Raw genomic sequence first — 23,466 nt, 5'->3', positions numbered from 1 at the left:
TCGGCCTTCGAACGAAGGCCCAATTAATCAGCAGGCCCAGTCCGAAAGCAATAAGCCGACTTCCCAAATCGCCTCATGACCGACTTGACCGAGAAGAAGGAACTTTCCTAATTTCAGATCAAAATATTAGGAAAATATACATATTAAGTAATCTAGCGAAGCGTATAAATAAAGGGGAACCCCCTCCTTGTAACACATCCAGAAATTAATTCAAAAACCCTAATTCTTCATTGCTCTTGAGAGAAACCCTAACTTCTTCAAGAGATTTCAATTCCTTTTGTTTCCTAGCTTTGATTCGATTTTGGAGAGAGAGTTCTTACTGAATTTGTTTCCCCTTTCAAAATTCATTGTAAGAAATCTACTTTCTACAATTGGCATCGTCTGTGGGGATGCAAAGTTCTCAACAACTTTTCTCTTAGATACACGCTTCAAAGCTACTCTTGCAGCCAACACGATGGTTCCACCCCCAAGGACGAAATACTCGGTGCCACTCTCTTCCAGCAAGATGCCTCCACCCCGGGGAGCTTCAAAAACCGTGACTCGCGGGACAGCGTCTCAAATCCCAGCACCACTTCCACCGAAGTACCCTCGCTCTTCTACGTCCAATGTATCCACTACACGTCGGCCAACCCGAACGACGACCAACCTGCCCCACAACTAGAGACAGAGGTGGTCGAAACACCTGGCCAAGGAACGGAGGCCACCAATGGAGAACCTCCTCTTATGCAAGTCGCACAACGTCCTCAAGTCGTATCCATGAATGAATTCCAAGTCATCTTTGGGACGATGCCCAAGGAGATCTACCAGATGATCTCCGAAACCAACCGCAAAATGGATGCGATCGAGCGTCGCACGCTACCTCCCCCCGCAGCATCCTACTGCTCCGCATCAGCCGATCAGGATGGACGACATGGCCCAGCTTCACCTGTTCCCCGACTCCCCGCCTTCGGCAGATCAATTTGGTGCTCAAGCTGTTCCATCAGTCTTGGCTTCAGGGGTACAACCTTATGTCGGACAGTTTCTGCAAGGCCTTGCAAACTCGGACCAGCATCACGAGTTCGAGGCGATCCACTTGTAAATACGTGATATGGGATCGCTGCGTCATTGTGCCGTTAGTACAGCTCGAAGATTGATCGGATGTTTGAAGCAACCCAGCAAACTCCGTTCAGTCAGCAGATTATGCAAGCAGCGGTCCCACACGTAAAGTTAAAGCTTCCAACTTACGAAGATGACTTAGGAATCCGATGAATCCTTGCATCAATTCTTGGAAAGGTTTAAAGAAAAATTCTCCAGCGTGTCTATCTCGGAGGACGCTGCAAATGCTGCTTTCAAGAAGAACTCCTTCCCGGGTCGCCCTTGGAAAGGGACCTGCACATTCGAGAGCCAAAGGACTTGGATGACGCGCTTCACCGGTCCTCTCGATTTGCGCTTGTGGAAGAGGACGATGCTAGGAAAGCTGCAAAGGCTTCTCCCACGCGAACAAAGAATAGAAACCGGGAAGACTATAACGAACCTCGAGGACATTATAATCCAAAGGATTCAAAGCGGGGCGCAATTCATGCTGTTTCCAAAACCAGCGGGCAGAACAAATCGCCCGCGGACCCACAGGTAGAGTGTCCTGTGATTTCCATAAGGTTCTCGGACACACGACAGCCGAATGTAAACACTTGTCAAACTATTTGTTCGACAAATACTTGGCCGGCGAGATCAAAGCTGTCTACCAGCCTAAGAGTTTCTGTGGTGGTAAGCGGAATGATGCCATAAAACTCAGGCGACATAATTCAGGTCGGGGACCAGGAATTTACAATATCCCCAACAACGGTCAACCTAACAAACAGCATATCCCACCGCCCGTAGAGGCGATCTCACAGGTCCTCCCAAACGTCAACGGGGTCAACGACCCAAGCGCGCTAATTCACCTCACGGAGGCATGCTTACCATGATTATCGAACAGACAGAGGAGTTCAATGATTCCCCTGGTCGTCGAAGTGGCAATGGGGAGTTCGATGTCGAACGAGTCCTGATAAATACCGGGAGCATAGTTAACGTCATGTTTTGGCAGACGTTGGAAAATATGGGTATCGCGCTGAAGCAATTCAAGCCAAAAACCTGAACTATGACCGGGTATGACGGTATCACCAAGATGTCGATGGGCAATGTTAAGCTGCAAGTTCGCGTCTGCGGGGTCATGCGGAAAATCAAATTTGTGGTTATAGATGCACCTTCAATCTACAATGCTATCTTGGGGGCGCCCTGGATATATGTCATGCGGGCAATTCCTTCCACGTACCAACTTTGTGTCAAATTTCTGAACGCCACTGGGATCTACACGAATATGGCGACCATAAGATTGCTCAGACCTGCTCCGTCATCGAGAAGAAGCAAAGGCGGAAAGAGGAAGCATAGCAATTATGGAGCGGGGACCACCTGGTAGGTCCCCTAAAGCTGGGACGCGACCTGCTGAAGTCCTCTGAATGTCGGATCATCCAGGTCAACATCGATGATACAGACCATTCGCGGATGGTTGGGATCAGAGCCGAAATGGAAGAGCAAACCAAAACCTAATTAATCGCTTTTCTCAAATCTAGGTCTTTAACGTTCGCCTGGTCTACTAAGGACATGGTTGGAATCGAACCCGCTGTCACTTGCCACAAGCTCAACATTGACCCTACGTTTGAGCCAATTTGGCAGAAACGTCGGCGTCTATGGCCAGACTGGGCAAAGGAGGTTCAGGATGAAGTTGAGCTGCTCCTTAAAAGCAGACCAAATAATGGATGTCCAATATCCTTATTGGTTAGCAAATCCAGTGGTAGTAAAGAAGAAGAACGGCAAGTGGAGAGTCTACGTGGACTTCACAGATCTCAATAAGGCTTGTCCGAAGGATTGCTTTCCTTTACTACACATAGATCACATTGTGGAAGATACTGCTGGAAACCAATTGTTATTATTCATTGACGCTTTCTCAGGCTATAATCGGATAGCGATGAGCCTGGTGGATTGAGTAAAAACTGCGTTCATAACGGACAGAGGGACTTATTGCTAAAAAGTCATGCCGTTTGGGTTAAAAAACGCCGGGGCGACTTATCAACGGTTGGTGAACATGATGTTCGCCGATCTGCTGGGTCTAACAATGGAAGTTTACATCGATGACATGTCGCAATACAACATGTCGGACACCTCACCGAGTGTTTTGATGTTTTGTACCGATTCCAGATGAAGTTGAACCAGACGAAATGCACTTTTGGAGTAACCTCGGGCGAGTTCCAGGGATGCGTCATGACGGAACAAGGGATTGAAGCAAATCCAAGGCAGATCGAAGCGGTGTTAAGACTCTTATCTCCAACAACCAAACAGGAGGTAGAATGTTTGGCCGGTTGGCTTGCTGCGTTAAATCAATTTATCGTCCGATCTACCGACAAATGCCTCCCCTTTTACCAACTTCTTCAAAGGAACAAAGATTTTCACTGGGACGAGGATTGCGAGGTCGCCTTTCAGCAGCTTAAAGAGTACTTGCCAGCCATCCGGTACTTGTCAAGCCTAAAGAGGGGAGACGCTATATCTCTACATCTCTGTCTCCAGTTAGGCGGTTAGTGGCGTATTGGTCCGAGATGACCAGGCGACCAGAGACCGAGATGTTGTACCCGACCTTGGAAAAAATGGGCCTTGTTCTTGTTGTCTCTGCGCGAAAGCTCCGACCCTACTTCCAGTCACATTCTGTCGTCGTCTATACCGATCAGCCTCTTCGAACCATCCTTTATAGCCCTCTACATTTCGAGTGAATAGAAAAGTGGGAGATCGAACTGAGTGAGTATGATATCGAGTATCGCTCTCGTCCAAGTCTAAAGTCGCTAGTTCTGGCGGATTTTATCACTGAGCTTTCTCCTGAACTCGACGGGTCATCCTCTCACCAAGGGTCTGATGTAGGACTCATTCTTCGATCTGCCACGGGATAAATTTTGGAACAATCTCGAAAACTCGGCTTCAAGGCATCCAATAAAGAGATAGAGTATAAAGTTGTCTTAGCCAGTCTGCGGTTGGCAGGAGGAGTTGGAGTGATTCACCTTCAAGTATTCTGCGATTCCCAGCTCGTTGTCAGCTAGTTCAGCGGTGACTTTGATGCCAAAAACGAAAGGATGGGGGCGTATCGTTAGTTGGTTAGAACACATAAGCAGATGCCCTAGCAGCACTGATGACCAGCACAGATCCGCACTTACGACGTATGATCCCGGTCATAAGCATTGAATCTCCAAGCATCAGTTCAACAAAACTAATTTCACTTATCCATGACGATATTGTGCCAATGGAGATGGACTAACCTATCGAGGATCTGACCGACATCACGAAACCTCCAGACGACTGGTAGATCGAGATTAAAACCTATATCTCAGATGGAGTGGTCCCAAGTCATCGATTGCTAGTTCGGCGATTGAAGGCCCGTTGCACCCATTACATCCTTTTGGATGGAAACCTTTATTGTCGTAGCTCGTTAGGGGTTCTGCTCACTTGTGTCAGTCGAGAAGAGGCGGAACGAATAATGATGGAGGTGCATGAAGGTGAAAGAGGAAACCACTCCGGAGGTCGTGCCTTAGCGTTGAAAATAAAGACGGACATACACTACTGGCCCACTACGGTCGCCGACTGCAAAGCCTTCTAGGCAAAGTGCAAGGTCTGCCAATGTCATGGGCCAATGAAGCATGCTCCGCCTGAATCGCTGAATACGGTCACAACACCGTACCCATTCATGCGTTGGGCTATGGATCTAGTGGGTCCATTACCACAGGCTAAATCAAAGCGCTTCCTTTTGGTACTCACCGATTATTTCACCAAGTGGGTAGAAGCCGACTCATTCAATAAGGTTCAGTCGCTCGACGTGACCAATATCATCTAGAAGAACATAATATGTCTTCATGGCCTTTCATATGAGATCGTTACTGACAATGGGACACAATTTACTTCGCTGATCACACGGCATTTTCTCAGCAGGTGGCAGATTCGATTAAGCACGTCAACTTCTCGTTATCCCCAAGGCAATGGTCAAGCAGAATCCACAAACATGACCATAATAGACGGTCTGGAAAAGCGCCTTGGGCGGAATAAAGGGAGTTGGGCAGATCACCATTCTAGTTGACCTACGAGACAGAAGCAATGGCCCCGGCTGAAGCAGGAGTACCCACACTTCACCGAACTTAACAACGAGATGATGCTCGATCATATCAATTTTGCTGAAGAACTACGCGATCAGGCCTTGGTGCGAATTCAAAATTACCAAAATGCGCCAGCATGGTACTACAACAAAATTGTTCGTCAGCTACGCTTCAACGAAGGCAATCTGGTTTTAGGCGAAGTCTATGAGAATACTAAGGAAGTAAACGCCGGTAAACTCGGTGCTCGATGGGAGGGGCCATACCTCGTATCAGAAACAGTTTGCCCTAAAGTTTATGAGCTCATGACCATGGATGGCAAACAAGTCCAAAACTCATTGAACGCGGCCCATTTCAAGCGTTATTACTACTAGATCGTTGTTACGGCTTTAATAAAAAGGTTTCGAAAATACGACCTCAATTTCTTATTATTTGTACTTTGAACTATGAATGGCTTAATCCCTGTTTCAAAGTACGTAGGCAGCCTCCTATCTTTTGATTAAGATTGTGCGGGTACAGCTGGAATATTAATAAAATTATTTTGTCATAACAAAGGGAGAATTTGTTTCGAATGGTTCACATTCAATTCGGCAAATCGCCGAGCACAAAAGACAATTCATTTCGAATTATAAAGTTCGGGACATCGCCAACAAATCATAAACAAAAACAAAAAGAAAATATATATAGAAAAAATCCTATGGTTCTTCCAAGTTTTCCGACGACATGCTTCCAAAGTCTAACTTCCGTTATGTGCAGAAACTCAGATGCTCCCAGAGGTGTAGTCGCTCTCTGGAAGAACGGGTACCACTGTACTTGCAACCTGTTCTTCACATCGAGCCCGATCGCGGAGTAGACGGGTCATGCGCCAACTCGCAAGTTAGAACCCGTCGGCGATGAGCTTGTCAAGGAAGTGGTCGAATTGGTGATGACGCAGTTTGATATATGCGCTTAATCTCTGTAAGCAGGCCTGGTACATTCGAATCTCCTTTTGCAAAGGATCTCCATCCAGTTAAATGATGTTCGACTCGCTCACCCTAGCAACAACGAGTTTACGGGATTGGGACGTCCCTGTCCCTTCCTGGGGGGGGGGGGGCAACGTCCGTATTTTCCAGATAAAATTCACTGACTTCAGCAGCAGTTAGCTCACAGGCTTGGGGAGGTAACCATTGCATCCCAAGATTTCTTGCACCAATCAGATTGCATAAGCATGTTCGCTGTTCCCCGAAGTTTCCTTCACGAATCAGACTACGCTTCAAAACCTCGTCAGCATTGATTGATGTGGTACGCATCAGGAATGTAAGAGAAAAAGTTGAAAAAAAAAAACCAGTTCGGAACCAATTTCATACTTCGTCGACATCTTGGCCAGATGATCGACTTGCGTCATAACACATTAACTCTTACTTGATGTATAAGCCAAACTAAAAGTTTTTATTTTTGTTTCGCACCTGAGCTTGAGTTTGGAAGGATAAGTAAGCCGGACCCCAAAGTTTTTATTTTTCTTTCGCATTTCGACTTCCGAGCTAGAGCAAAGGAGATAAGTCGAGCCTAGCATCTCACTGCAAAAGCACACTCTGCTCATAGTCCAGAGTTTTTTGTCTCCACAATTATTTTACGTAGGATTACTTGATGTACCCGCCTCTGGTAAAGTTCCGAATCAAAATAAAAATCGGAAATTCCATTTTATTCTAATCTGTCTGAACATAACACTTTATTTTAATATCTTTACAAGTAAATTCTTTGGCTCACATCGCCATTAATAAATAAGCTAATTAATATCATAGGCTTGGGCTTGACCGGTGGAGACTTCACGGCATTCAGCCTAACTCGGGATTGCATAGGCCATAATTATTGTATTCCAGTTTTCTCCTAGTCTTCAGAACGAGTTTCCAGAGCTCTGGTTTTCGGCTCGGCCTCGTCGAAGCTGGCTATGGTCTTCTTCGTCTTTGCCTTCAAAACAACAACCTCAACTTCCAGATCGACCAAGCGGTTATCAATCCTGCGCTTATTCAGGCGAAAATAATGAAGGTCGCGACATCGTTCTAGATGCATAGCTTCGATCTGCGAAGAGAACGACAGTCAAAATATAAACAACATAAATTTGGAAAATGTAAATACTTACCTGGCGAATGAAAGTATGAGCTTCGGCGACCTCAACCTCGTCGGCATGCTCTTTTAGATAAAACGGTTTAACATCCGAAGGGGTCAAATCGCCACTCGAGACGAGGTATGTCCCGTTGCTTTGGAGGATTGAGTTCGCCTCAACAAAGCATCTGTTACAATATGCAACTATGCTAGGTGGCATATTGCTATTCTTCTGAGACCATTCTGAATCCAGTCTCGCGGATGATGCGATTCAAGCAGCCTAAGTTTGGCCAGCAAGTCATGTCGCTCCTTCTCCGTCGCACTAAGACGATGACGGTTCTCAACGGCCGAGAAGTAAATTTCCATCTCGGATCTTTCTTCAGGTTTAACATGGAACATCAACGTCCACGACACTCAGATGCTTGGTTAGTAGGACATCCACCTTTCAATCGCTTCGGCATTTGAAAACATTGGAACATCATTTCCAACACTGAACGGAGAACCAACACTACCAACTGAGCTCGACATTGGTTCTAAGCAAGTCCCCTTTTGTTTAAAAGATTTATCGATGACAAAAGACACAATCATCGTATTTATATCATCCTAAGGGGAACAGAGTTCTAATTTCAAAATTGTAAAGATTAACTTTTTTCCGAGATTGAAACTTCCTTTTCACGTAACTGGAAAGTTCCTGAGATTAAAATGTAAACTATCCAAAAAAAGAGCCACAAAACGGGCAATGTTTCAAACTGAGCCAAAACTGCGAACTTCAACACAAAATAAGTCTCAAAAATAAAAAAAAAAACAAATGAGCCTTCAATCAAGCATCAGGAGGATCAGATAGATCGGCTTGGAATGTGCTAGCGTTAGATCCATGCGGATCTCTGACGGAGTTTAGAGCTGAATTCCCTCGATGTAAATGACAAAACCGAGGTTATCTAGGGATATGGTGAGGTCACCATCACCCAGCTCAATAACATCCAATGCCTCAACGTTGTCGTGGGCATTCGCTCGCCTCTCCATGATCTCGACAATCAACTCATCGGAGATGGACACGCCTTTCTCCAGCAAGTACGTCACGGTTTCCTCAATTCCAAACGCCTAGTTGAGGACGTCTTCCTTTGGACGAGCTATCGTTTCCTGCTCAACCAGATAGGCTCTTACCTTGTCCAGACGACGCTGAGCCTTTTTTGCAGCTCTCTCGACCTTGGCTAACCGATTCTGGCAAAGTCAGGTCGTCTCTGAATCGAACTTAGATTTCAGTTCGTCAAAGTCCCGCTGCAGGTCGGGCTTCTAACTTGGAATTCCTCTCCTCGAGTCACCTGCTATCCTCCTCGTTAGCTACGACGCCATCCAGTTCTTTGATCCTTGCCTCTTTAAGCTTATCCGCAACTCGGATCTGTTCTAGGCATTCCTTCACCATATCGAAGTCGGACTCGGAAGAAGATGCTGATTTAAGTTGCATATCATACATCAGTGCTAGTGCATTGGCATAAGCGGCGGTCTGCATGTCTACGCCGGGAGAATTGTTAGGCAAAAGAAAAAGGAGAGCAACGTGACAAAATAAAGGATAAATCATACCTTTGGAATGGGCAAGGTTGAGGTACTCTTTTGAGAATTCCAACACAGCAGCTGCCTAGTTGCAAACAAGGGGACCATCCCCGAATTAATCAAAGACAAACTGGTCAGATCGGTTATTCGCCCTCTTAACCCGGAACCGATCATGGGATTCAAGCTCATCGTCGCCCGCGGAACGCTTTCAGGTTAGCCCTTAACTAGATCTCTTACCCTTGCCTTTGCCCTTATCTTCCTTTTTGGACTTCTTCTTCTTTCCGCCATCACCCGTTACTGGTGTAGATTGATGTGGAACGAAATGATTGTACCAAGTAAGCAGATTTGAAAGAGGAACCACATGCGACAATGGTAGAAGTAATCCTCATACAGACAGACATACCCTTTCGGCGGGTTCCACGGGCATTGATGATCTCTTGGGATTATGATATAAACGCCGCAGTTATTGAGACCGCAAGAGTTCATCATTGTGCGTACAGACTTAGTACTACTTTGCGTCTTATCACCGCCGATTTGACCTCAATGATTGAGACTCGAGGGAATATCCTCTATCATAACTCCACAGGGTACGAATCGAGAATCTTCCTCGTTCAGATCGCCTGAAGGTAAATCGGAGACCGTTGTAACATTGTCGTAGTTACTGCAATCCACTTTGTCAATTGAGGATAGAGTCTGTGTGGCAAGAACTTCACCCAACTAGGGAATCTGAGGGAGTTCGGCATCGCAATCCGACCTGGTGGACCTTTCGTTTTGGTCTGTGCTGACCGATTTGGGAGTCCTTAGCCTAGAATTTTGGCGGATCAGCTGGTCAATTTCTGTGCCATAAGAAAAAGTGGGAGTTGAGGTGCTGGCCATAGCAGATCGCAAGAGAGTTTGGAAGGAGTTGGAAGATCTAGAGGAAATAAAGGAGTTGAATAAATAAGCGGAGAAGAGAGAGAACAGAGCAAATACCTTGTGATGTTGGCGAAAAGTAAGAAATGAAAGGGGGAGTCGAGTATTTATAGAAGCGAATGGGCGGCAAACCAAGTGAAGGTAATCATAACCTATGTGACGTTTCGACTTCCGACTTGATTGAAGCGACACGAACGACACGTTTTGAGTAAACATTGGGTGCTGGAACGGTGCGGGATTCCAGGCAAATAAATTCGATTTTCTTATAGTTTTGATCGGATATTATCTTTCCAATAGTTCGAACATTCGGATGTACCGAAATGGGGGAGGAATAATTGTTGGTGCGAGAATTGACACCTCCTACATACCGGTCTAAACCAGAAGTAAACCGGTTATCTGACCCGGGAATTCGCCCATCAACGAATTTGGCCTTCGAACGAAGGCCCAATTAATCAGCAGGCCCAGTCCGAAAACAATAAGCCGACTTCCCAAATCGCCTCATGACCGACTTGACCGAGAAGAAGGAACTTTCCTAATTTCATATCGAAATATTAGGAAAATATACATATTATCTAATCTAGCGAAGCGTATAAATAAAATGGGAATCCCCTTCTTGTAAAGTATCTAGAAATTAATACAAAAACACTAGTTCTTCATTGCTCTTGAGAGAAACCCTAACTTCTTCAAGAGATTTCAATTCCTTTTGTTTCCTAGCTATGATTCGATTTTTGAGAGAGAGTTCTTACTGAATTTGTTTTCCCCTACAAACAAATTCATTGTGAGAAACCTAGTTTCTACAACCGCTTTTATAAATACATGCATGAATTTGGGCTTGAACATAATAACAAAAACAAAAAAAAAATGGCCAACATATAAAGCAGGTTGTTACATTTGGGTGTTTTGATGGCTGAAGTTAGTAAACTTCAGTTTATCATGGAGGCCAATAATCTATCTTCGGTTAGCCTAGCCTGCACTATTTTGAATGAGATATATTGGTTTTTTAATTCAATATTTTATTTTTATTTTTGAGGAATTGTGGTGTATAACAAAGGAAAAAACTATATTTCACCCACTAACCATATAAAAATTATGCACACTATATTTTATATATTAATTACACATTTTATCTTTACCATCATCCCCTACCATCATAATCACCACCAACTCCGACGACCAACTCCGGTAACCACCTCCGACGGTCAACTCCGGCAGTCAACTCTGGCGACCACCTCCTCCGGCAACCACCTCCACCATCAACCACCCTACTATCTACCCTAAAATGGTAATTTTATCTACACCTAATCCTATTTATCTAATTTTGTTTTGATTAATGTGCTATATTCTTAATTTTATTACTGAATTTGGTTATTGAGCAAATTGACTCTTTATTTTTTTACACTTCAAATCATCTTTTTTGTTTCTTTTCCACTTATTAATTCAACTTTCATTCATTTTTTACTCTATACAATAGTTAATCAAAATTCAACATACTACCTTACTATTTATATTTGTTTTTATTTTTATAATTAGATATAAATAACAATTACCAATTGTTAAGACTTTGGATAGTTAAAAGAGTAATTAAGATAACTTTACGTATTAGAGAGATACTTTTGAGATCTATTTTCCAAAAAAATATGCTTAAAGGTTTAATCCCAAAAATAAAAATATGTTTAAAAAGTTTAAGCAAAAGTTTGTGGGAAAATAGTTAGAAAAATTATAATAAATCTTTTTCTTTTGTATGTCCAACTAACAAATAAGTTTCTATTTATATAATATAAAATGATAATGTTTTGAGTTGCTCTAGTTAGATGTCTTACTGAAAGAACCCAACCCTTTTTTTGTAATAACAATATATAATTAAGCATCTCGTACTACTTAATTAAATCAACCAAACCACAACTCATCGATAAACCAACAACAACAAATATGCATAGCGGAAACACACCAATAATACAAAACAAACATATCATCAATACAATAACATTCCTAACCATTCTATCTAACAACCTAGCATAAATCTATCCAAGGTTCCAACATCAATAACATAACCATAACACAATAACCGAGACCCTAGATCATCCTCCTCCTCATTGCCATGATTCCACGTCACATACCTGAACACCACAAACAACAATTGAAATGCGTAAGTATTAACTTAGTGAGGCAACCCACACAAGCAACTGAGAAAAATATGTTTAACAAACAACAAAAAAAACACGACAAACTAGGAAATCAAGCATCAACCGCCTGCTGAAAAGGTTGGTCTCGACCGACACCCCTCTGGTGTCGACCGACACATACCTAGTGTCGATCGACACCGACTCCGCATACACATTCAGCTCGAAGTTGAAAGTCGAAGAACCGTTTTCTATCTCTTCCAAATTATCCGAATCTCAACCAAAAGCCCTGGAAACTCATGGAAAACACAATCTAATCAAAGGCATAAAAGAAAACACCACAAACAACCACAAATCAAGCAAACAAAGGATTATCAGGCTTAGATCAGCCATGGTCATGCACTCACCTCTTTTGCAGGATGTTTCTGACCCAAACTGACGCCTACACACTCTTAGCAAGCTTCCAACACATTCCTAGCTTCAGATCTCTCAAGATCAGCCAGCAATCATCCCTCAAAATCACCAACTCTCAAGCGCTTCCTCTTTTCTCTCTTTTCCTCTCACAAAAGGCGACCAAAACAAGTTTATCTAACCCTCAAGTCGACCCTCTCCTTTTAATACATCAGTTAGAGACTTAATTGAACCAAACCCAAACATAACCGACAAATTAAATCAATCTGGTTGAACAAGAAATTGCTGGTGTTGATCGACACTACCCTTGGTGTCAATCGATACCCAACCCCAAAATCTCCAATTTGGACTTACTCTTCAATGCAAAGACGTGAATCAGTGTTTATACTACATCATCTCTTTCACTTCCACCACCTCCTCTACTTCCCATTTTTAACAACAGAGCAACCCACTATAAGTACATGTTTGTATAAAAGATAGTTGAACAGAAGATAACAAATCTTTTTTGGCTACAAACATGTGCAGGTAGTACATAAAAAACATCTTTCTCTTTATATCTCAAAATTTTCAATGCTCTTAGTCTTATGCTTAAGGTTGAATTCAAGCAAATACATTATTTTTATTTGATCTTTGTAGAATCACAAACACGAATTCCCTATAGTGAGATACAAAGGTGAAAACATTTTGCAAGGTATCTATATTGAATATCATATGAGTTATAACATGATACCTTATAATATATGTAGTGACATATGAGTTATAAAAAAGTCCTTATAATATATGACAATGATATCAATACAAGAAAAACGCTTATAATAGCACTCGATTAACGCCATAATAGATGTTTAATGGCGTTTTCATGAACGTCATCTTCTATGCAGCTATCTGAAACTGATTATTTTTGTAGGTGGTGGTGAATGATGTATGGAATGATGACTTATGAATGAATGGATGTCAGGGTGTTTCAATTCCCCTTATGCAATTGTAGTATAAGAGGTGTCAATCCAATCTGAGTGTTTGTGAACAATCAAGATGTGCATATGAGTCTAAGTCAAGCCAGATGTAAAGATTGTTTGTCACTAACAATCCTATGATGAAATGGAAAGTGCAGAAAGTAAAACTACAAGAACTACGAGCTAAATGCAAATGGAACAGAGTGATTATGACAAACAGAAATAGAAACTACGGAAATGCAAGTATTGAACTAATGCAAGGTAAGTAATGAACAGGATACTAAATGAATGCAACAGAAATGCAACTAGGGTGAAACAAGACAAACACAAATCATAAACACAAGTTCTGGGTTGGAACTCGAGCAAGCACTCGATCGAGTGCTGATCGAGTGCAGGGTCGAGCTGGACAAATACGCAAAACAGAGCAACACAAGAAAAACATAGCAATACCAAAACAAATCAAACAACGATCAAACAACATGATTTAAGCTAAGAAATCAATAAACAAGGAAGGTCTTGAGGAGGGATTCATGGGCTGGACTATGATTGAGGTCATCTAACTTGGTCAACAAATCTCAAACAACTTGAGCTAATCTCTAGACATATATTTCTAAGACATGTTTAATCCACTCTCATGGCAAGAAACAATCAAACTCATGCATCTCTAGACTTGTTCTCACAAAGTAAAGAATCTACACAAGCAGGCATTAAGCAATATGTCAAAAAATCAAACAAGACTTCTAATCTCTTAGCAAGCCTAATGATAGTCTCTAGATCTAGCCTTATCTATGCTCCTTAGACATTGGTGTGATGCTAAGAGGCTTGAAATCAGATCCTACCCTCTCAGATATAGGATCAGCATTAAGAACATCTAGCCTAGAAGAGATCTACAACAATCAAGCTTGACCAAATCAGACAAACCTCAAACACAACCCAGAAAATACATGATGAACATCAAAATCATAAACCCAGAAAATACTGAAACTTGCATCATTAGAAAGATAAATCAAAGATCTACAATATTGAAGAAAGAACCAAACTCAAATTCTCAATATTAAGAAAGTTATGAAACCAACAATATTGAAGAATTTAGTCTTTTCTCCTTTTAAAAGAAGTACAAGATCTAAGAAAATAAAAGTGCAAAAGGAATAATTCTAAAAAAGGTAAAAACTAGGTTTTTGACTCTCTAAAAAGCTGGACCCTTTTTGTGGCTGCAGGTACAAGCCCTTATATAGAAAATGTAGTGGAAGCCCTAAAAACGCTAAAAGACAAAATAGCCAGGTGGCTCGACCAACTTGACCTGGTGCTCGGTCGAGTGACCGGTCGAGTTGGCTCCTCTTGTGCTCCTCCCACTCAGTCGAGTCCCTCTCGGCACACGGTCGAGTGTCTGGTCGAGTGGGCAGTCGAGTTGGACTCTGGACCTTGGTTCTTCAGCCTTAGCTCTCTTGCTTTCTCCTCATGATTGCTTCCATGCTCCTTAAGCTCCAAAATCACCTGTTTATGCATGAAAAGATGCAAATGCAATGCAACTAAACTCTAATGCAAGAACAGTCCTAAAGCTATGCAATAATGGTCAAAATGGATAGCAAAAGATGCAAAAGATGTGAATATATTAAGGGAAAACAGGGTAAAATATATGAACATCAACACCCCCAAACTTAGTCTTTCCTTTAACATTCATTAATCAAGAACATGAATCAATTATATGCAATGCTTAAACTCATTTGGCTTGGTAGTAAAAGGTTTAGAGACAATGATGGTCTCCCTTTAGAGTGGGGTTTATCAATATCAAGGTTCTCTCATAAAAAATGGATTGAGCTTTAGAAGAATGCTAAAGGTAAGAACACTTAGACACATACAAGAACAAAACCTTGTCTACCCAAAGGCACTCAAAGTGTTTATTCTATCAATCAAAACCCAATTGATCCTAGTGCTACCCTTTAACTTCTTCTCTTCTCTTTCACCCTTTTCTCTTTTGATTTTAAAGTCTAGGGAGAGGTTTCTTATTTGATCTTTCTAGTGGAATGGGAGATTCTTACTTATTTGCTATGGTTTTCTTTTCTTCTTATTCTTAAGACATAAAAGCATTTTGCTAAACTCTTCTTTTTCTTTCTTTATTTTCTTTGACTGAAACCATCTTTAAACAATATCATACTTCCCATTCTTTCACTAGACTTTGATTTTACTTAAAAACATTCCCCTCCTAAAGACTCTAACCTTTTCTTTCTCTTCTCCTCTTCTCTTTTCTTTCTTTTTCAAACAACCAAATCCCAAACCCAACAATGAAATCACCTAGTCCTATCTGGTTTGGAAAATGCAAACTAGAACTACACAAGGCATTATTCTTGTCAGTTCAAACCTAACACTTTCTACCAAGCTCAATCCCAAAAAGGCCTCACACACTCAAGAATAAACATGGCTTGAAAGAAGGGTTGGTTAGGGGTATTGGAAACTGATTTTAATGATTCAATCAGCTACTTGGATCAACAAGAGTGGTAAAGAGGAGAAAGATGATCCAAATATGTATATGATATCCATGAGTTTAAAGCAATGCACACATTGATATTTAACAGTCAATATTAAGTTCTTATAAGTAGGAAATGGTGTCAAATCACAACATGCTTCAATTTAGACCAAATGCAATGCAGGAATTCAAGGCTTGGTTCAATCTTATGCTTCTAACCACTCAACTAGCATCAAAGTACTATTAACTTGGGCATTGATCCTAGTCTAGTGAATTAAACAAGCTAACAAGGCAAAACTCATCATAGATCCCTAATGCAAATATTATACAATCCTACATGAAACATGCTAAACAAGATGCTATTATGCAATGCAAACTACATGAACACTCTTTTTTTTTATATAAAGAATTTTGCAAAAAAATTCAAATTTTTAGGGTTTTTCTATGCCTTAGATGCTATGCAAGTATTAACATGATGATGCTAAAAATTTGAAATAAGAAAACAAAACACAACATCAAATGCTATCTCAAACCCTCCCCCAAACTTAAAATCACACAGTCCTCTGTGTGAAAGAAATTTGTAAGAGGATTCAAAATCAAAAACAAAACACAACATCAAATGCTATGGTATTTACAAGGGAAGGTGATAGTGGTACCTCAAGGATTGGAGAAGAAACTGTCCACATCCTCTTGCATGTTGTCAAAGGTGTAATTGGGGTCTTTTTGATGACTTGGAGGTGGAGATTGGGGCAGCTCGATGATGGGAATCGACCGGGACTCGGTCGAGTACGTGCTCGAGTGGGGGGGTCGAGCTGGACCGCGAGTGTCAAAATTCTGACCTTGCTGCTGGTAGAACTGCTGGTAGAGTGCTGGATCTATGAAGTACAGGGGTGGGATGAAAGGGTAACCTAGATATCCTGGATAAGCAGCTGGAGGTGGGAAGCCATAAGGTGATCTGGGCTGGAACTCGGCCGAGTGCATCTGGGGTGCTCGGTCGAGTGGGTGCTCGAGTGACCCGGTCGAGTGCCTCGAAAATTGTTGTTCTCGGCTACTTGAACTCCTCTTCCTCTAATTTGGCTTGTACATTGAAGCTCTAGCTGGTTTCACAGGGTTTGCAACTCTTGAGAGTGCTCTAGTTGAGCTATTCCTCCTCAAAGGGCTTGAATGGCTTGGAGATGAGTTTGCACTCTTCAGCTCAGCAATCTTCTTCTTAAGCTTATCAAACCTCTTCCCATGCCACTTGCTCCACTTTTGTAGGAGAGTCAACCTCTTGCTAGTCTCTCTCACTCCTCTACTATCCCTTGGGTTGGGCTCATAATCTTCAAAGTAAAATTTCTCCTCCCCATCAGCCATTTGTACATCTCCAGCTTCATCAACTCTAGGTTGAACTATCCCATCAAACAAGAACTCATCAGCTGACCAAAAGTCAATGTTTGCTCCTTCTTGAATGGTGGTGAGCTCTTGGTTAGGTAAGATCAACTGTTTTTTCTCAACTTTTCGAAGCTCAAAGTTGAAGATGTGATTTCTTTGATGCATTTCCTTGGCCAATATGAGAGTAGAGGTGAGGTAGCTTGAGTCAATCCATCTTGGCAAAACCTTCTCTCCTCTAAGTGGGACCTTGGCAGCTTGTAGTATTAGAGTGATGATGCCTCCAATGGCTAAGGCTCCTCTTGACCCTTTGTTTTGTAGCTTGCCTACCCAACTTCTCAAATATATCATGTGGTCAATGAGCACCATTGCAAGGTCAGTCTCCACAGTGGTCCCAAGAATGATGGTTCCATTTCTTGCCTCAAGGATGATTCCATTGAGAGCCATGTCAATTACCTTGAGCTCACCCTCATTGAGATTTCCAGTCTCCTTCCTAGCAAAGAATGTATTTGCTAAGACCTTGTGGAAGTACCTTAGGACTGGGCTTCTTATCTTTGAACTCTTGGTCTTGGAGGATGAATAGGTGATGTTGTCTCCAATGGTTTTCCAAATGGCATAGAGCTCCTCTCTTGGTATCATCAAGCTCCTATTACTACCAACTTCAAAATCAAACACATTTGCTATCTTCTTCAAAGAAAGCTCATAGTTCTTCCCTTTGATTGTGAAAGCAATATGACCAGCTCCAAACTCATCATCCTTCCTTGCATATGTGTGCAGCTTGACTGTGGCTAGAAACTCACAACTTTCTTCTTTATACCCCTCCATGCAAAGCCCCATGAACTTGGTTAGGTTGCTCTTCTCAAAAAGGTACTCCACATCTTTATCAATGGCTAGCTTCTCCATGGTTTCCTTGTGTGGATACCTAGTTCCCAGGAACTCCATTCTCATGAAGGCTTCATAAAGTTGCCTCTTTGTCAATCCACAAGATTATGCTTCTCCATCATCCTCTCCCTCTTCTTCTTCACCTTCTTCTTCACTCTCACTCTCAACCTCCTCTTGTTCAATCTCAATTGCTGGCCTCTTCCCTTTGGCCTTGTTTCTCCTCATGAAATCACTAAGAGTTGGCTCCCTTTCTTCTTCACTTTCAGTTCTCTCAGGATCTTCCTCAACTGACTGATTTCTTGAACGCGGCATCTGACTCGATCGACCACTCGGACCACCACTCAATCGAGTGCATGCTCGAGTGGGGCGTCGAGTGGTTCTTCCAGCTTCTCCTCTTGATTGTAGGCGATCATCAAAACGTTTCATGGAGCTTGCAGCCGCTTGTTGAGACTTCCTAGTAATCCTTGAAGACATTTTCGAATAGAACTGAAGGGAATAGACTCAAAGCTTAGGTTTAATAGGTTAGTGACCCAAAAACTTAAAAGAGCTAAGCTTGAGCAAAAGATGAACTTTGAGAGAGATTTTAAAACTTGATTTTAGTTGTTTTGAGCAAATGAGAGAGTGTGAGAGACATAGGGTCGTGTAAGGCTTTATTTAAAGAAGCTAAGGGGGCAAGGAGACAAGGGTGGAGCATCCATACCATTCAAATTTGAAATGAGAATCTTTGACCTGCTTTTTGCTGCCACTCGACCCCACACTCGACCAGCACGTGGTCGAGCTCCTTGACCAAAGTTTGAAATTTCAAAATTTTTCTTCTTGTTCTTCCCTCCACTCGATCATTCTAGAGAAATGAGAATCGAGTGGTCCTTAGTTCTTTGCCAACTCGGTCGAGTACCTCTCGTGGGCTGGTCGAGTGGGCTTGCGAATCTCCTTCCCCAAGTCCAAATCTCTCCATACCCATCTACACTTTCATTGAAAGGCCTGCCCAACACAAACATAAAACAAAACACATCAAAACTACTAAAAAATAAAGCATATTTACAAAGGATACCTTAGGGACTTCCTCCCTAGTGAGCTTGTTTAGAGTCACTAAGCTTGACTTTGGCTGCCTTCTTAGGCTTTGTTTAGATACCAAGGAGGTGATGAAATCCTCCCTGGCACTTCTTGATCACTGTGAGTCTGATCCTTGATCACCTCACCCTTAACACACAAACCATATTTCTTCTTGATTTTGAGCCTTGGTCTTGCTTTCCTCAAAGACCTCTTGTTTAGCTTGACTTGGAGATCCTTAACCATACCAGTCAACTCTTGAACTGACCTCTTAATCTTTTCCACAGAATCTTCTTGAAGAGAGAGATTGTCCTTTGGAGTTGCCACTTCACTTAAACCTTCATGACCACCTTTGTCCTTGATAGTAAAAGGTTGATCATCAATGGTAGGAAGGTTGGTTGGGTTATAGATGTTAAACTTCATAGCTATACCCTCAGAAATGTTCAAGGTCACAAGATCTTCCTTAACATCAATAACAGCTCCAACTGTGGCTAAGAATGGCCTCCCAAGGATGATAGGATCTTCAGGTTCCTTTTCCATCTCCAATACCATAAAATCTGTATGAACCCTTGCTCTTCCTATCTTGACTGGAATATTCTCCAATTTGCCAACCACATCTCTGTTTGATCCATCAGCTAGGCATATATGAAGGTTGGTTGACTTGAAGTCAATGTGCCCAAGCTTTTGTGCTATAGAATAGGGCATCACACTGATAGATGCTCCCAAGTCACATAAGCACTGGTTGTAGTGAAGATAGCTAAGTGTGCAAGGCAGATAGAATGGACCTGGATCCTTAAGCTTAATTGGGATGATTACTCCTCCAAGGTCTTCAAGATCCTTCTCATCTTGAGCTTGAGCCTTCTTCTTTGATAAATCAAGCAAAAAATCCTTATAGAGAGGATATGGATCATACTGTTCCAAGGCAGGTCCTCTCTCTTCTTCTCGGTAAGCAATGATGATCTCTTGTATGGCCATCACTTCTTCTTGTTTCTCAATCACAAGCTCTTCCTTCAAAGCCTTCTCTTCCTTTTGTTGCAAAGTCAACATTTGTTTTTTCTCAATGATTTCCCTTAATTCCTTAAGCTTCTGTGCCTTGAAACGTCCTGGGAATGGTAGAGGCGGTTTGTAAGCAGGAGGGATGTACTTAGGAGGCTTGACAGCTTCTGACTCTTCAGCTCGATCGGCCACTCGAACACTGACTCGGTCGAGTGCATGCTCGAGCACCTGGTCGAGTGCAATACCAGAGTCAGTCTGCTTTGCACAAACTTCACTCTGAGCTTCAAGAAATGACCAATCCTCCCCAACTTGAACTTCACTGTCCCCAGTGACTTCCTCTTCAAAGAGATGAATGGCTTTGGCAGTAAACTCCCTTGGGTTTTGAACTGCATTTCCAGGGAGTTGGGTGGGTTTTGGAGCTAAAGTAGATGCTATATTGCTCTCCATATACTTCACTCTTGAGTTAAGTCCTTCAAACTTCATATTGAGATCATTATATTGTGATGTTAACCTTTGATTCAGCTCAGCAAACTGTTTGGCTTCCTCAATTTTCCCATTGGTTTGCCCAATCAACAGTTGTTGTATCATTGCTCTTAGGTCTTGTTCCTGGCCTTGGTTAGTCTGAAACCCTGGTGGGGGACATAATTGGGGCTGGAACACTTGTTTCTGCTGCTTGGGTGCATAGTTGTGCTGTTGTTGAGGCTGAGGAGGTGGATAGACTTGGTCTTGAGGGTTGGCTACATTGGTGCTCCTATAAGAGAGGTTGTTCTGCTTGAATCCTCCACCTTGGTTGTAGCCTTTGTATCCTCCTCCTTGGTTCTGCATATAACACAACTCAGCAAACTCCCTATCTCCTTCTTGGACTGGAGCTTCTTCTTCACCAATGAAGTGAATGGTTTTTGACTGGCTTAGGAGAATCTTGTCAGGCTTCTCATTGACCATCTTTAAATCCTGCTTGTATTTGTCCTCTTGATCAGTGGAGGGGATCCTAATGGTTCTATCATAATCTTCATTATAATTACCATCTGACTGAGCAAGGTTCTCAACCAATTCCCATCCTTCTTCCACATTCTTGTTGAGGAAGTTGCCATTTGAAGATGTATCAAGAAGCATTCTTATCTTGGGAAGCACTCCTCTATACAAAGTGCTTAGAAGGGACTCATTGTTGAAGCCATGGTGAGGTTACTGAGTTTGGAATCCTTTAAACCTCTCCCAAGCTTCACAAAAGCTCTCATTATTCCTTTGAGCAAACCCAGAAATTTCATTCCTCAACCTAGCAGTCCTTGCATTGGAGAAGAACTTGGCCAGAAAAGCTTTCTTGCATGCATCCCATGTGGTTATAGCTCCAGTAGGAAGAGTCTTCTCCCATAGATGAGCTTTGTCTCCAAGGGAAAATCGGAATAGCCTTAACTTGAAGCCATCTTCACTTACTCCATTGATTTTTGTGAGTCCACATATTCTGTCAAACTCATCAAGGTGATCTAGAGGATCCTCCATTGGAAACCCATGAAATTTGTTGGCTTGTATCATGGAGATCAATCCACTCTTTATTTCATAATTATTATTTGCCACAGCAGGAGGCACAATACCAGCTCTTTGGTTGTGTGTGTTAGGTGCATCCCCAGCACCAATGTGTCTAGTTCTATGATCATGGTGATCTTGCTGCTCCATGACTACTTGTTCTTCTTGTTGTTGAACTACTCTTCTTTGCTTATGTCTCAAACCCTTTTGTAGCCTGTGGATGTTGTCAATAGGCCTTTGAAGACTGTCTTTGCCTTTTGACCTTGTGTGCATCAACAAACTCGACTACAGACTCGAACAGGTGCACGGTCGAGAGCAGGCTCGAGTGGGTGGTCGAGTCGACTGGGAAGTAATGGCTATTTGGATCCGGCTTCTGACTCGATCAAGTGCTCGGTCACGGCTCGGTCGAGTGGTAGTCGAGTGGGTGGTCGAGTGGGTACCTGAAACTCAAGACAGCCAAGCAAAGGAAGATTCGAGTTCAGTAACTTCACAAGTGTTTAAACGAACTTAATCTTAGACTAATAATGATCCTAAATGTCACAAAACAAACTCAAATGGGCAACGACGCCAAATTGAAACTGATTATTTTTGTAGGTGGTGGTGAATGATGTATGGAATGATGACTTATGAATGAATGGATGTCAGGGTGTTTCAATTCCCCTTATGCAATTGTAGTATAAGAGGTGTCAATCCAATCTGAGTGTTTGTGAACAATCAAGATGTGCATATGACTCTAAGTCAAGCCATATGTAAAGCTTGTTTGTCACTAACAATCCTATGATGAAATGGAAAGTGCAGAAAGTAAAACTACAAGAACTAGGAGCTAAATGCAAATGGAACAGAGTGATTATGACAAACAGAAATAGAAACTATGGAAATGCAAGTATTGAACTAATGCAAGGTAAGTAATGAACATGATATTAAATGAATGCAACAGAAATGCAACTAGGGTGAAACAGGACAAACACAAATCATAAACACAAGTTCTGGGTTGGAACTCGAGCAAGCACTCGATCGAGTGCTGATCGAGTGCAGGGTCGAGCTGGACAAATACGCAAAATAGAGCAACACAAGAAAAACAGAGCAATACCAAAATGAATCAAACAACAGGATTTAAGCTAAGAAATCAATAAACAAGGAAGTTCTTGAGGAGGGATTCATGGGCTGGACTATGATTGAGGTCATCTAACTTGGTCAACAAATCTCAAACAACTTGAGCTAATCTCTAGACATATATTTCTAAGACATGTTTAATCCACTCTCATGGCAAGAGACAATCAAACTCATGCATCTCTAGACTTGTTCTCACAAAGTAAAGAATCTACAGAAGCAGGCATTAAGCAATATGTAAAAAAATCAAACAAGACTTCTAATCTCTTAGCAAGCCTAATGATAGTCTCTAGATCTAGCCTTATCTATGCTCCTTAGACATTGGTGTGATGCTAAGAGGCTTGAAATCAGATCCTACCCTCTCAGCTATCGGATCAGCATTAAGAACATCTAGCCTAGAAGAGATCTACAACAATCAAGCTTGACCAAATCAGACAAACCTCAAAGACAACCCAGCCTAACCCATCCTCAAGATCCTAAGCAACTACTCACAAGGATACATGATGAACATCAAAATCATAAACCCAGAAAATACTGAAACTTGCATCATTAGAAAGATAAATCAAAGATCTACAATATTGAAGAAAGAACCAAACTCAAATTCTCAATATTAAGAAAGTTATGAAACCAACAATATTGAAGAATTTAGTCTTTTTCTCCTTTTAAAAGAAGTACAAGATCTAAGAAAATAAAAGTGCAAAAGGAATAATTCTAAAAAAGGTAAAAACTAGGTTTTTGACTCTCTAAAAAGCTGGACCCTTTTTGTGGCTGCAGGTACAAGCCCTTATATAGAAAATGTAGTGGAAGCCCTAAAAACGCCAAAAGACAAAATAGCCAGGCGGCTCGACCAACTCGACCTGGTGCTCGGTCGAGTGACCGGTCGAGTTGGCTCCTCTTGTGCTCCT

General features: G+C 42.0%; 1 non-coding gene across 1 annotated transcript; it reads left to right on the top strand.

Moving 5' to 3' along the window:
• Positions 1–21,098: 21,098 nt before the first annotated feature.
• LOC147947056 (small nucleolar RNA R71) lies at positions 21,099–21,205 on the top strand. The gene has a single exon (XR_015595651.1). It is a non-coding gene; the product is annotated as a small nucleolar RNA R71 (small nucleolar RNA).
• The last annotated feature ends 2,261 nt before the right edge of the window (positions 21,206–23,466 follow it).

This window comes from Camelina sativa, chromosome 3 (assembly GCF_030686135.1).
Source record: "Camelina sativa cultivar CO46 ecotype springtype chromosome 3, ASM3068613v1".
Classification (NCBI taxonomy): Eukaryota; Viridiplantae; Streptophyta; class Magnoliopsida; order Brassicales; family Brassicaceae; genus Camelina; species Camelina sativa.
This window is presented reverse-complemented; position numbering and strand designations above follow the sequence as displayed.